Raw genomic sequence first — 14,910 nt, forward strand, 5'->3', positions numbered from 1 at the left:
CAGCTATTTTCTGCCATTGGTTGGCCAAGGGGGCAAGTAGTAAATCATGGGGAAATCAACCAACTTTAAATGTGAATAGCTCCTACTCATTTAGCTGAGATGAGGCAAAAGAAGTAAATATTTGAGAAAAAGAACAAGATGGGGACTAGGAATGACTGAATCCATAATAAACTGCTAAATAGGTGTAAAGTAGACCAATTCCTTTTAAAGCTTACTCCAAGTAGATGGAAGTTATCAAGATTCACCTGAGGCCAGAACTCTATGGATTTTTTATTTTAAGTGTTTGGACTTCCTACTAAAAAGTGAATTCTAATTTGTATCTATTGTATCATCTTACTGTCAAGTCAAAGCCTTAAGTTCAAGTGGCCCTGGGCAGATTCCTAGTTGGGTTTTATCAGCTCTCATCTGTAAGAGGGGAAACTAGATGTTTAAGGTATGGTCGCCAGAATTAACTTGATTTCAGGATTAACTCGATTTCAAATTAAAAATAGACCCAAGTCAGGATGACTTTTATGGAAGTTTATTTACAATTAGGAAGGTTGAAGGTAGGGAAATTGAGAGAAACTCTGGCCTGGATCAGAGGTCTGGACCAGATAAGAATTTAGAGGCCACAGCAAAGGAGCACAGAGGTTAATTAAACAAGGCTTCTAGCCAAAAGGTCTTTTACAATTAGAGAGGCAAGAGAGGCCTCCTTGAGGGTAGAGCCTCCAGAAACACCAAGGGAGGAGAAAGGAAATCAGCATCTTTTGTCACTTCCTGCATCCACCTTCAATTTCAAGTGGACAAATGGCAGCCTCAACACTGTTTTGGACTGTCCTTTGAGCAGTTTTTGATTTGTTACTTATTGTCACGTGTGGGTAACTGATCTTCCCCTCCCCACTCCATTCTAAGTTGGATGGGGTGACATTATTTCTGATAGCTAAAGTCTAACAATGAATGAGGATGAGCTAATTCCATTTACACACATCCATCTGGGAAAGATCCTTATTTCACAAGGAAAATTAGAGCAATGATCACAGTTAACAGCAAAATCAAATATCCTGATTATTCTACATAAAATAACAAAACTCTTCAAGATGATAATTCCACCATATTCTAGATTTCATGAGATAAATCCCATGACATAAACATTTCCCATACTCATTTGCAAAAGAATCAAAATCTGTGAGACCTACGTGTTATGTATGTATGTAAGGGAGTGGAATTTTTTTGATTGCTCCCTCATCACCTCCACCCCCTCATAGCTGAATTAATTTGGGATTAGGCCAATGACATGTTAATAAAATGTAAACCCTTGGTGATCACTTTTCAAATTACAAATTCTTCTAGAGTCAGAAGAATGTTTTGCTAGATTGAAAATAGACCCTGTCCCCTGGGGGGATTTAAATAGTTAAGCCTTAAAGATAGTCAAAAATGGAGGAGGTTTAAGAGTTGGAGAGAATAGAGATGAGAGCCAGCTTTGGGGAAAGAACCTATGTCTTTACCACTTGGAAGGAAGAAGAAATTTTCTCTCTTCTCTCTCTGTCATGGTGGTCTACCACTGGAACTATTTGATCAGAGGGAGATACCACATGCAGTCACTGGAGGGTCAATTCAAGAGAATTTCAAGCCCAGTTAAGGAAGATGTGAGTACAGAAAGATAGTTACTTAAGGGCCAGAAATAGTTTCACTGAGCATGCTCCCTGACAGGAAAGTCAACTAAGACAGCTCAACCTAGCAATAGAGAAGTGTGTCTTATAAGGACTAAACTAGGAGGAAAAGGACCTTGGGGCCCTGTAGTACTGGAAATGGGAGTTACTTTGGCCACACATGTTCATTTACAAGTGCACATCACTTCCACTGTGCTCTACACTTGTACCCATTCTTCCTATAGAATAGATGATGTGTGTATTTGCCTTTCCACCTAAGCAAGATTATAATTTTTATCATTTGTATTCAGAGATCACAGGATCAGATTTATGTCTAGAAGAGAATGTAGATATCATTTGGTTCAACCCTCTGATTTTACAGGTAAGGAAACAGAGTCCCCCCAACTCCAAATTTAAGTGAGCAAAAGTCTACATTACATAAGTAGCAAGTAGCAAAACTGAAATGTAACCAAAACTGATTTCAAATCCAGCAATCTTTCCAGTATACCAATCTATGAAGTTTAAGCCTAGTGGCACCTGTGATAATATAATTTAAAAAACACACAGAAAATCTTTTGTGTTATTATTTATCTTGTCACCATCTAAAAGACCAAATACAAATAGAACCCTGCTGTAAAGATTAAGATACCTAGGTGGCTGGCACAGTGGCTAGAGTGCTGGGCAGAGAATCAGAAATTCATTTTCCTGAATTCAAATCTGGTTTCAGATGTTTACCCTGGGCAAGTCACTTAACCTTATTTGCCTTATTTTCCTCATTCATAAAATGATCTGGACAAAGAAATGGCAAGTCACTCTAATATCTTTACTATGAAAATTCCAAATGGGGTCACAAAAAGTCAGACATGACTGTTGAAAAACAACAAAGATTACACAAATAGAACTATGATTGTTTTAATGCACTGAAAGCAATTTTGAATAACATATGGATCATAAAAGTGTAACAATAAAGAAGGCCACTAACCAGTATTTGATAGGAGACAAAGAAAGTCTATGTGGCGAGTCTCTCTTCTAGCTCTCCCCTAGGGCCGAATATACACTGGGAGATGTTAAGGGGGTGTCACCCAAAACTAGGTGACCTGGATGGTCATGCTGCCCCTCAGGAGTTGGGGGTGAGTCTTCCTTATAAGAGGAGGTATGTGGTACCCCAATCCAATCCTGAATAAGGACGGGTTTCACACAAACCTTCCACCAATCAATTAAATTCACAGCAGGTGGTCCAGCTTCAAGATGGAGGCAGCCAGACCAAGCGGTGGTCCCCCTCTCCATTTTTGTCTCTCAGGCACTCTGGAATGCTATCTGACTGTTGAATGGCTTTTATTATTTGCAAATCAGAGATTGAGGAAAGGGGTGAAGGGCAAAGGGATTTTGGGGTGTCCTCTTCTCTATTTCTATTGGGTCTGTCACTTAGGATGTGTAAGAGGGAGATTTTAAGTATTTTATAGATATATATATTTGGGGTTCCCACTCCTAAGCTTCTTCCCCTCCTCCCCTTCTCCTTCTATTTCTATTTCTATCCTTTTCTGTTTCTATCCTTTTCAATAATTGTAAATTTTGACTGAAAAGGGGTCTCTCAGCAAGACTGGGTAATGGGAGAAGGAGACTAAAAGATTGCTACCAAAACTTATCTAACTTGATGGTTAAAGTCTTGATGGGTGAGATACAATGGAATGGCTTTGATCTGGGAATCAGGTTTTCAATTTCCAAAGAAAGATCCTCAGGAAGCCCTCAGGACTAGATCCAAGCTGGGATGTCCTCCCCCTCCCTCTTCTCAGTCCTCCACCCAAAGACTTCTCTTCTCTCCTCTTCCTCCAAGCAATTCCCAGAATTCTCTCTGGTCTCAATTGTCAGCAACTGCCTTCTCTGACTCCTTTTGTCCCATCCCCCTTGCATAAATCCCATCCTTACAGTATCCTGGTTTCCTGTGGTGGGACTTTTCCCAAAAGTACCACTTAATTCATGCATCACTATTTCCTGTTCCTATTTTATATTCCTCCTCCCTCCAAAATAATAAATCCTTATCTTGTCTTATCACTATACTAATTATCTATCTATTCCTATTCTAAGACAGGTTTTGGAGAGGTTGATAGGGAGATTAGTGTTGCAATTTATATAACAATATTTACAGGGTGTAAAACAATTTCGTAACAAGAAAAGTTTTCCATTGAACACAATGTCTAAGTTTACAGTGTAACAATTTTCTTATCCTTAAACTCTTGAGTTATTATTTAAACCTATCTATGATTTTAACAGAATTTTAAAGTGTTTCTACTTTCAATATATGTCTACCAAGTAATGCAATACAACTATCTTATTATTCTTAGCTGTTATCAAATTATACTTAGACTACCTATGTTTTAAATGAAATGCTAAATTTTATATTGAGAATCTATTTTAGTATGTTGGTATTCTTAGTTATCTATCCAATAACACATATATTTTATTCTTATGCTTTCCCTGCACTAGTTTGCTAAAAATTTTTGAACTTCCCTAGCCCTTTCTGCACTTTCCCTATGTCTAATGTCCAAATTATCTGCTAAATTATTAGTATGCTATAGTATCTACATGGTTAGGGACTATTATTTACAATTCTACCCTATTTTTCCAATCTATGTTACAGGTATATATAAGATTTACATTATTTACACTATTATACACTTGTACAAGCATTAGTTCTGCATATCAATGTTAACCAGACAAGAAAATTGCTCTATCTTCTTATGTGGTTAAAATCTTATGGAACTTGCAACTATTCACATTATAGACATATGTACATTTTGCATTTACACAATCTTCAGACACTCACTTATTTACGTGGGGTCTTGACAGATATTAGTTTTGTGTTGTGTTTTGTGTTCTCTTTATATACTGTGCATGCAAAATACTCACCCTTGTTTTCAAAGTTGTCAGTTTTCTTCAACTTATCTGTAGATTTCTCTTGTATCTTGATGCTATGTACTATGGTTGCATTTTCCCTAAAGTGCTGAAGTTAATTTATGTTTTTGTGCTATCACCACACCGTAGTCTTATGTTAACAGTTTCCTTCTGTCCTCTTCTTTGTGCAATTGTCCATTTTTGCAAAGTTCAAAGTTCAAAAGTTTTTTCATAATGTCTTTTCAAGTACTCTTTTCTTACATCAAGTATTCTTTTTCTTCTTGGTGATTTTCCCAATTTCCTTTTCTTCTCTTGATTCTTTTTCCCCTCTCTGTTTCTCCATCACATGTTGTCTGTTGTCATACATGTTGTTGGACGGGCTCTCTGGTCTGGATGCAGGAACAGCGTGGATTGTGATGCTTTGTCAGTGATGTCAATCAATTGCTTGTGTGTATGTTATATGCACTTTCAGATGTTTTTCAATGATATTGTGTTTTGCAATGACTTGGCTAGGTTTTGTGGATCAATATCCACTTACATATGCTTTCCTTTTGGAGGGGTAATGTTCTCTATTGGTGGAACTAGCAGTCTAATATTGATTTGATTTCCTTTCATATACTATTTTCCTTGCTACCATCTACTCCACATTTTGTTTGTAATCCTTCTGTATTTAGGCTTTTCTTTAGGTGTTCTGTACTTTTGATGGATTAGTCATCCAGTACATGTATGAAGCATAGCCACTCACGTCTTTCCTCAATGCCTATGTCTGGTACCCTTATTACTGGTACATTTGCTTCTCAATATAGTCTTTTCATTTCCTCTTCATCATCAGAACTCATGTCATCAGAGTCTGTGTAAACAGGATATGTCTGTGATGGCTCGGTATTAATTACATTTAATGTTAAGATTGATTCCATGTCCATACCTGCTAAGTCATTTTCTGGTAGCATGCTAGTCATGTGTGGGTTCATTGCTTTCTGTTTCTTGGTTGACTTGGCTCATGGGTTCAGCTGTTTCTGTTTTTTGATTCACTTGAATCATTGGAGCCTCTATCTCTGTATATCCATGTCCCCTTCCTGTTGTAAAGTGACTACTGTTTGTTTTGGCTTTGGACCCTCAGATTGTAATGCATTTTGATCTTGCAATGCATTCGCTTTTCCTCCCTTGTTGTTTCCGTATGGCATTAACATGTTGATTGTTACTATGCTGTAGATAGGAGAAAAATGGCGGCTGTCTGGTTCAAACAGAGGCTTCCCACCCCCCCACCGCCCCAAATTATTTAGGTACTTTACCTAAGCTGGCTCTGCCAAAACTGTAATAATTAAAGGAGCCAATCAGGGAATCCAACTACCTCTCTTCTCTCCTCTTTCTCCGAGCAATTCCCAGAATTCTCTCTGGTCTCACTATCAGCAACTATCAGCAACTGCCTTCTCTGGTTCCTTTTGTCCCATCCCCCTTGCACAAATCCAATCCTTAAAAAAGCACTCCTTAAAAGTGCAGAACTCAAAACCAGTAGTTTGAGTCATATGTCTGTATATATACATATACCTATGTATGTATGCATGGGAGTACATATGCCATTTGTATTATGCATGTGTATGTGTATTCAGATTTACAAACTCTTCTTGGCTGCTTTTAGGTTGATGTCTATGACATACTGCCCCAAACCTTAGGACTACTTCTTTTGGTAACCTTCCTTAAGTGTTGTGCTGCTTGTACTGAAGAAGTTACCAGTTATCAACAGACTTCAGCCCTGAAGTCATTATTTGGTTTCCCTAAAAAGCTACTTGAAGAAGTGGGATCATAGTGTCTAATAAGAAGGACCATAACATCTAATAGGCTGCCACCACAAATCCCCAGGGTTTCTGCTGCCTTCAGTCATAGGAATCTGTTTAAGGAATCACTTTCCCAGGATTGTTCTGGATATAGTACTGTAATGGGGATAATTTGAGGAAAGGTGTGTGGTACAAGGGAATTTTGAAAGGAGGTTGTCAGGGACTTGCTAGGTGGGTAATCTAGGTTACAGGTAGGCTGGAATAAGGAGATTCAGGATATAATAGGGCTGAAGTCAGGAGTATAACACTGAAAGGAACAAGATCTTCAGGGAGAATTAATCTAAACAGGCAAAGACAGCAGGGCTTATAGACTAGAACTTAGACTTAAACACAAATTGAGGGAAATAGACTGAACTGAAATTAACTACAGGCTTTAGTTAATTTCACAGGAAGGGACTTGTTTTGAAGTTACACCTTCCTTCAAGATGGATACCCCGGCTTCCCTTCAAGCCCAGAGTATGTTGTTTCTTTCCCTCTTCTTCCCTCTCTTAATAACTAACTGACAAATTAACTAATAGGTCTGTTGAAACACAAAAGGGTTTATTATCTTTAAGGATGATTTGTCAGAAAAGTGGATTGAGGAAGCCCTAACAGTTGTTCACAGGAACCTCAGGTGGGGGAAGGGAGGCAGAGATGGAGTCTGAGCAAGGACCTGCCTTAGCTCAACTTTCAAGGTGCTCTTGATGTCTAAAGGGAATAAAATGATGACTAACCAATTTCTTTAGATAAGATACTGTCAAATTATAGTTAAACCCCTCACAGATTTGAACTACTCTCTAATTTACTCTCCTTATTCACTCCACAGACATATAAGGTAAGGGAAGGTAGGAAATAATATAGGGAATGAAGATACAAAGGGTTTATCTAAACTAACAATTCTTAAATAAATATTTCAAAGCTAGACTTCAGTCTACAGATAGGCAAGGAAGCAGCTCAGCTGGTCAGAAACTCTCTCCACGAGATTCCCCAAAACCAACTGACTCCTCTCCCTCAAGATTCCAAACCCCCAACTGATTTCAGAACTCAGCCAAAGCTTGAAAAAACTATCATGACCCCCCTCTCTCTGTACTACAGTACAGGCAGAGAAGAAAAGGAATTTATAGGTTTTCTTTCACATATGTGAAGATAGTATTAATTCTCCCCCTGCCTACTTTTAAAGTGGCTGAAACTTCCTGTCATGAGGTCTTTGAGCTATTTCAAGGCTTTGAAGGCTGGTGGAAGACCTTCTTCAGAGTGGACCTGGGTCTATAGCATTTGGTAAGACTGCTCTTGGGTCTTCCTCTTTGGACTACAACATGGGTGAGTGAAAAGCTGACTCCTTCCCTGGCTTCTGGAGAGATTAGTCTCTGGAGAAGACCACGTGGTTATTCACCACAGGGTCCTCCTGCTAAACAGTCCTCTGGCTGAGGGTCCTCTGGTGGAGGGCTAATTAGCCCAGCCTGATTTGAGCCAAGCACTGGAGAAATATCTAGGGCGATTACTAAATTGCTTACTCTACCCTCTTTCACATTTCTCTACTTTACTCTTTCCCCCTATTTTGTAAATAAAGCTGCTAAATAAAAAGTCATTTTGATTCGAGTTATGGTATTGGCAACAACATTCTCTTATATTTAGTCAAACAATATTAATTTTAACCCCTACACATACATTGTACTGGGGATTTAGAAAGATATATTTAGCAAATGCAATCTCATGCAAAGCACACTCTGAGAAAATTCCTATTAAGTTATAAAAATGTGCAAATAAGTCAGATATCAGTTCACAATATTATATGTCAGAGAGGGAATCAAAACTTAGTCCATCTATTCTTTCAGGAGGATTTTCATTAAGCCATATTGTCTATGTGAATAAAGGTCATTTTAAAAGTTAAAGAAATCAAAATTCTAATCTTAAAATGCCCTATGATTAAATATCAGAATACAAATACAAATTTTTAATGGAAAGGGGGATTCATATTCTATACCTAACTCTGTTTACATTTTTATTCCCCTATTAAAACAAGATATTTCTCTTAGCCTTTCTTTGTCTAAAGAATTCAAAATATTACTTCAAGTTTTTATTTCAGGATGGCATGCAATTCCTGAGAGGACTATCCGCTTGCATTAGAACTAGATGGGGAAGAAAGAACAGAACAAAGAAGTACTTGAGCTGAATGAAGAGAAGAGGGCTTTGGACACCAAAGAAAAGCCAGGGATTGAATTTAAGAAAGTGAAATTTGGAGAGACCTTAAGGAAAAATTGAAATAGAATAATTCAAACTGAGAAAATTTCAATCTAAAGAAGAAAAAAGATTGAGGAGAAGAGTCTAAAGATAAGGACTTGAAGAAAAGGAAAAAAATGAGAGGGTAGGTACAAAAGGTATATAGAACAAACTGCTAAGTAAAACCAACTGGTGAAAATAAGCAAGAGGTCAGTAAAAAGAAGGGAAAAGAAATTATGTAGGACTGTCAAATTATTAAGGTGGCTAGAAGGGGAGTTGTGAAAGCCCACAAAGTCTACAACAAAGCTGAGGCTCTCATTTGGAATGAAGAGTACTTAAAATGTAGCAATGATATGTTGTACTAAAATGTAGGAATGATATGATGCAATAAAATGGAGGAGTGAGAAATCCTTATTTTTCTGCCACAGCCAAGTGACTTGGAACTATATTCAAAGACTGGTCTTTCTCTGAGAAGAGAAAGGTAAGAGAGAAAGGTAAGAGCACTCCAGGATTGCCTCTCTACACAACAAATTATCTGGTTACTATACTACTCTAAAAATAAAACAATAACAACACAATCCCAACAACCTGGAAGTGGAGCTTCAAAGTTGGGGTAGGAAGAGTAAAAGGATCTGAAATGGTAAAGGGAAGGCTGACCTTTGTTGGGAGGTTGGAGTGTTAAAAGAACATCACACAGTGGAAAAAAGAAAAAATGGACTACTATACATTGAAGCTGAAAAGAATAAATTTGAGGTTCTTTCAGAAGAGGAAGGGGTTGGTTCTTCTGAAAAGGAAGCATTTGCTTATCCTCCAAGTAATGATAAAGTGGACCTACAGGTACTTTGGAATAAGAGATCATCTAAAAGAAGTCAAAAGAAGATGAAGAACATGAAGATTAGAAAATCCCTACTCAAGAGTATGCAGGGGATAATAAAGTCAATCAGATAATAACAATAGAGAAGACTGTTATCTTCCCAGGGCATGTATCCAAGACATAATAGAGAACCTCTCCAGACTTGTCAAAACAGATGGTTATTACCCACTTCTGGTGATTGACATGAACACAGATGACACTGCCAGAAGGAACCTAGAAAGCACTGCCTAAGATTATGAAGTCCTAGATAAGAAGTTGAGGATAATGGTGTTTTCATCACTGCTTCTCATCAAAAGCAAAGAATTCAAAAGGGGAAAAAAAAAGTTGATTTGAGAAGAGAACAGGTGGGGGGGAGAGGGAGAGAGAGAGAGAGAGAGAGAGAGAGAGAGAGAGAGAGAGAGAGACATGAGCATAGAATTTGTAATTCTGGATTCTGCCTTAAAAATATAAGAATGACAGACTCCTGGCCAGGGATGGTGGGTACAAAACAAAAGCCAGTAAGAAAATATATTTGCCTGGTGTCTTGAAAACTTAATTAGAAAGCTAGTAAAAAAAATGATGCATGAATATAAAATTTATATTTTTGGACCATGGCTTAAAATATAAGAATGACAGTTTTCTGGCCAGGGATAGTATATGACTAACAAAAGCTGCTAAGAAAATACATTCACTGGGCAGCTATGGTGGCTCAGTAAAGAAAGAGCCAGGCCTGGAGAGAAGAAGTCCTGCCTTCAAATTTGGCCTAACACTTCTTAGCTGTGTGTCTGTAAGGTAAATCATTTAACCCCAGTTGCCTACCTCTTATCACTCTTCTGCCTTTAAAACCAATACACAGTAATGATTCTAAGAAGGAAAACAAGGGATTAAAAAAAAAGTAACCAACAACTGATATTAAGACAGAAGGTAAGGGTGTTTTTTTTAAACATACAATGAAAGAGATGTGAGGGTAAATAAAAGCATGCTACAGTACAGAACATCTCTGTTGTGCACAGGAAATAAATGCCTCTCTCATAACTGATTTATATTATATACCGAGAACCTTTCTACTTCTTGCTTTTTGGGGAGACTGTAGACACATTCTGAAATTTAAATTATAAACAAATGGTCCCTGAGATCACTGGTAGAGAGTATATTGAATAGAAGAATATGAAAAAAGTCACCTATATGCTCTCATTAGGTTCCCCTCAGGCCTGGACCCAGTCCAGAGCACATCATAAACTCTTTAGAGGTGAAGGAGAGAAACGCTCCTCTGTACATCAGCTTCCTTCATCCTAGCAGTGACTCTTTTCTTAAACTGTTCTTGTTTGCCCATATCAGGTGTATTTTAGTATGAGAGTAAGGAAAGACAAATTTGTATGGACTGTAGAGAGCAAGAAGGGAAATAATGAAGAATAAGTCTGGAAAGATCGGTTGGCACTAGGTTGTGAAGCAGCTCATATGTCAAATGAGGCCATTTATATTTGAGCCTAGAGACAAAAAGGAAACACTGGAATTTATTAAGTAGGGGACTGACACAGTAAGAACTGCACTTTAAGAAAGTCATTTGGTCAATTATGTAGAAAATAGGTTGGACTTGGGATGAAAGTTAAAACAAGAAGAGCCATTAGGAGACTGTTGCCTCAGTCTGAGGGAGAAGTGATAGGATAGTGAAGGTGAGTGGAAGGAAAGGGATAGATGTAATAAGGAAGGAAGGAAGGAAGGAAGGAAGGAAGGAAGGAAGGAAGGAAGGAAGGAAGGAAGAAAGGAAGGAAGGAAGGAGGGAAGGAAAGAAGGGTATAAGCATTTATATAGCGCATACTACAAACTAGGCATAGAGCTAAGAGCTTAATTATCTCACTGATCCTCACAACAACCCTGTAAGGAAGGTGCTTTGTACCCATTTTACAGATGAGGAAACGGAGGTGAACAGAGGTCAAGTGACTCGCCTGGAGTTGCACAGTTAGTAAATTTATGGGATCATATTTGAACTTGGATCTTTCCAACTCTAGGCATAGCTCTCTATCCATTACACTCTCTAAGCCTGTGTCAGTGAACCTATGACACACATGCTGGAGGGGGCTGCTCCCTTCCACTTCTCTATGCATGCCTGGGGACATTTCTCAAATCACCCCCTCCTCTGACCAGCAGCCTAATGGGAGTGTCCCCTCCCTCCCCTTTCTGGGGTAAAGCAATGGGGGCGGGGGTGTTCACATGCAGCATGAGGTTGCAGTTTGGGCACTTGGTCTCTAAAGGCTCACCATCGGGGGCAGCTGGGTAGCTCAGTGGATTGAGAGCCAGGCCTAGAGACAGGAGGTCCTAAGTTCAAATCTGGCCTCAGACACTTCCCAGTTGTGTGACCCTGGGCAAGTCACTTGACCCCCATTGCCCACCCTTACCACTCTTCCGCCTAGGAGCCAATACACAGTATTGACTCCAAGGCAGAAGGTAAGGGTTTAAAAAAAAATTCAGATTCAGGGGGCAGCTGGGTGGCTCAGTGGATTGAGAGCCAGGCCCAGAGACAGGAGGTCCTGGGTTAAGACATTTCCTAGCTGTGTGACCCTGAACAAGTCACTTAACACCCATTGCCTAGCCCTTACCACTCTTCTGCCTTAGAACCAATACACAGTATTGATTCCAAGATGGAAGGTAAGAATTCTAAATAAATGAAAATAAAAGGTTCAACATCAATGCTCTAAGCTATCTCATAGTGGTTATGGGGATAGAAATAACAGAATTTGGCAACTCCTTGGATATGGGAGGTGAGAATAAGGAGTCCAGGATGACACAAGGTTGAAAACCTGGATAAATGACAATATGGTGTTGCTCCCATAGAAAGAGGAAAGTTCATAATAGGAGTGAGAAATAGTATAATTCTATCTGTCATGTATATCACAAACCTTCCTTGCCTGCTTATCAGATGAAAAACATAAAATGCAAAATGGGGGAAGGAGAGAAGCAGAGTTCCTATTCACTGGTAATAGACCCAGAGCACAGAGACATCCATCCCTGACCCTCCACAAAATGCACCTGCTATATAGCCCTGAAGCAATCAGGGTAAGTGAGCAAGTATGGTGGGATGGGTGGGTGTAGTATTTTTTTAATAGCTGTTCCACTCCTATAATCAAAATTAGTTATAACTGCCCTAAGGGGTGGATATTTGCTGGAAAGAGGGATGGCTAGTATAAGAGTGTGGAATGAGGATGGGAAATAACTAAGGTGAAGGGCAGTTGTGGTTATGTTGGAAAGAAGAACCATGATTGGCTATTTAGGAAGATGGGATGAGGCCCATTTTCCAACTGGTTAATTACACACTCCTGGAGGCTATGCCAGCATCCTCAGTTTGGAAACCACAGAGTTAGATGTTAGTATAATTATATGGATTTGTATTTGGTTAAATAGATACACTCAAGGAGCAAACATTAATGTTGGAAAGAGTTCTCCTATAGAATCCCCTCAGATCTGAGCTGTTCTAATTTTTATCTCTGACTTGGATAAAGACATAAATGACATCCTTATAAAATTTGAAAATGACATAAAGCTGGGAGGGCTAGCTAACACCACTGACAATAGAATCAGTATCCCAAAAGACCTTGAAAAGTTAGAACAGTGGACTGATTCTCATGAGATGGAATGTAATAGGGATAAATGTAAAGTCTTACACTTTTATTGAAAAAAATCAGCTTCACAAGTACAAGATAAAATAGGCATGGTTGGATAACAGTTTGTTTGAAAAAACTGTCAATTTTTTAGTGGGTTCCAAGCTTAATATAAATCAACAGTGTAACACTGTAGCTAAAAAGTTAATATGATTTTTGGCTTCATTAAGAGGAATGTTATTCCAGGAATAAGGAGATGATATTTTGGACCTAGATGGTAGATATCCTTTTTGGACATATGTCTGGAATGTTTTGTTCATTCTTATTCACTACATTTTAGAAAGAACATTGATAAACTGGAAAACATACAACCAGGATGGTGAAGGGCTCTGAATTAATGCCATATGGAGATTGTTTGAAAGAATTTGGGATATTTGCCTAGATAGAGTAGACTAGGGGAAAGAGACAGTGAATCTTCAAGTAATTCAAAGGGATGTCATATGGAACAAGAATGAGAATTGTTCTATTTATTTCCAGAAGGCTGAACTAGAAAGGGAATTGCAAAGAGGCAAATTTAATCTTGATGTACAGAATATTTTTCTAACAGAACTATCTCAAAGTAGAATGGTTTCCCTTGGGAAGTGTTGAGTTCCCACCCACTGGATATCTTCAAGCTGAGGTTGTTGGCTACTTATCAGATATGTGTATGGGGATTCTTTCTTAGCTATAGATTGGATGAGATAGTCCCTTAAGTTCCTTCCAACTCTAAAACTCTACACTTTGCAAGGGAACTTGAAAAATACAATTGATTCATGAACTTGTTACAATCCAGGTCTCATAATAATGTAGAGTTGATGTTCAAAAAAAGTCCTTGCTTTATTTTATCAAAAACAATACACCTAATCTTGGGGTGGGGATAGAGCAAAAATAAAAAAGATTGGATAGTGTTTCAAAGAACGTTGTGAGCTTCAATTAATAAAAGAAAACAATTTTTAAAATGCATATTTCAAACAGACTGGTTTAAAATGATTCCTGGAAGATCTTTCCCAATGTTGCTTGCTACTGCAACCTTATTTCACAATGTTTATCTTCATTTGATTCATACTGAGTATTACCAGATTCAGAAAAAAAATTTCTAGCTACTTTGAAATTTCTAAACAGTATTGCCAGAAAATTTTTGAAGAGAGCTAAACATAAAAATAACAACAAAAGTTTCCATAATCGCATCCTTAAATCAAAATAAGAAATTATCAATCATGGAAAATACTACCTAAAAATTAAAGCATGAGTAGAATATCTATCCTTAGTCCTCTTAAGGACCTGAGGTCTGGAAATACATGGGTTCAAATCTTGTATAGTAATAATAAAAGATTTATATAAGTTTTGAGTGTATGTCAAGCACTTTATAATTATTATCTCATTTGATTCTCACAACTCTGGGAGGTAGGGGTTATTATCTTCGTTTTATAGATGAGTAAACCAAGTCAGAAGTTAAGTAACTTGTTAAAGGTCTGTAAAGGCAGTATGGGGAAAGCAACCTTTTTAGAATGTTGAAAACTGACTGATTGACATGGATTATTGGTTAGAGGAAGCAAGGGATTATGGGAGAAAGAATCCTGGAGGAGGCACTTTCTGTCAGAGAGCTCCAGGCAAGAGGAGGAGAGAGCTCAGCCAAATCAAAGGGTTTCTTTCTTTCTTTCTTTCTTTCTTTCTTTCTTTCTTTCTTTCTTTCTTTCTTTCAATATTTTTCTTAAACCCTTAACTTTTGTGTATTGGCTCCTAGGTGGAAGAGTGGTAAGGGTAGGCAATGGGGGTCAAGTGACTTGCCCAGGGTCACAGAGCTGGGAAGTGTCTGAGGCTGAATTTGAACCTAGGACCTCCTGTCTCTAGGCCTGATTCTCAATCCA

This window comes from Gracilinanus agilis, chromosome 1 (genome assembly GCF_016433145.1).
Source record: "Gracilinanus agilis isolate LMUSP501 chromosome 1, AgileGrace, whole genome shotgun sequence".
Classification (NCBI taxonomy): Eukaryota; Metazoa; Chordata; class Mammalia; order Didelphimorphia; family Didelphidae; genus Gracilinanus; species Gracilinanus agilis.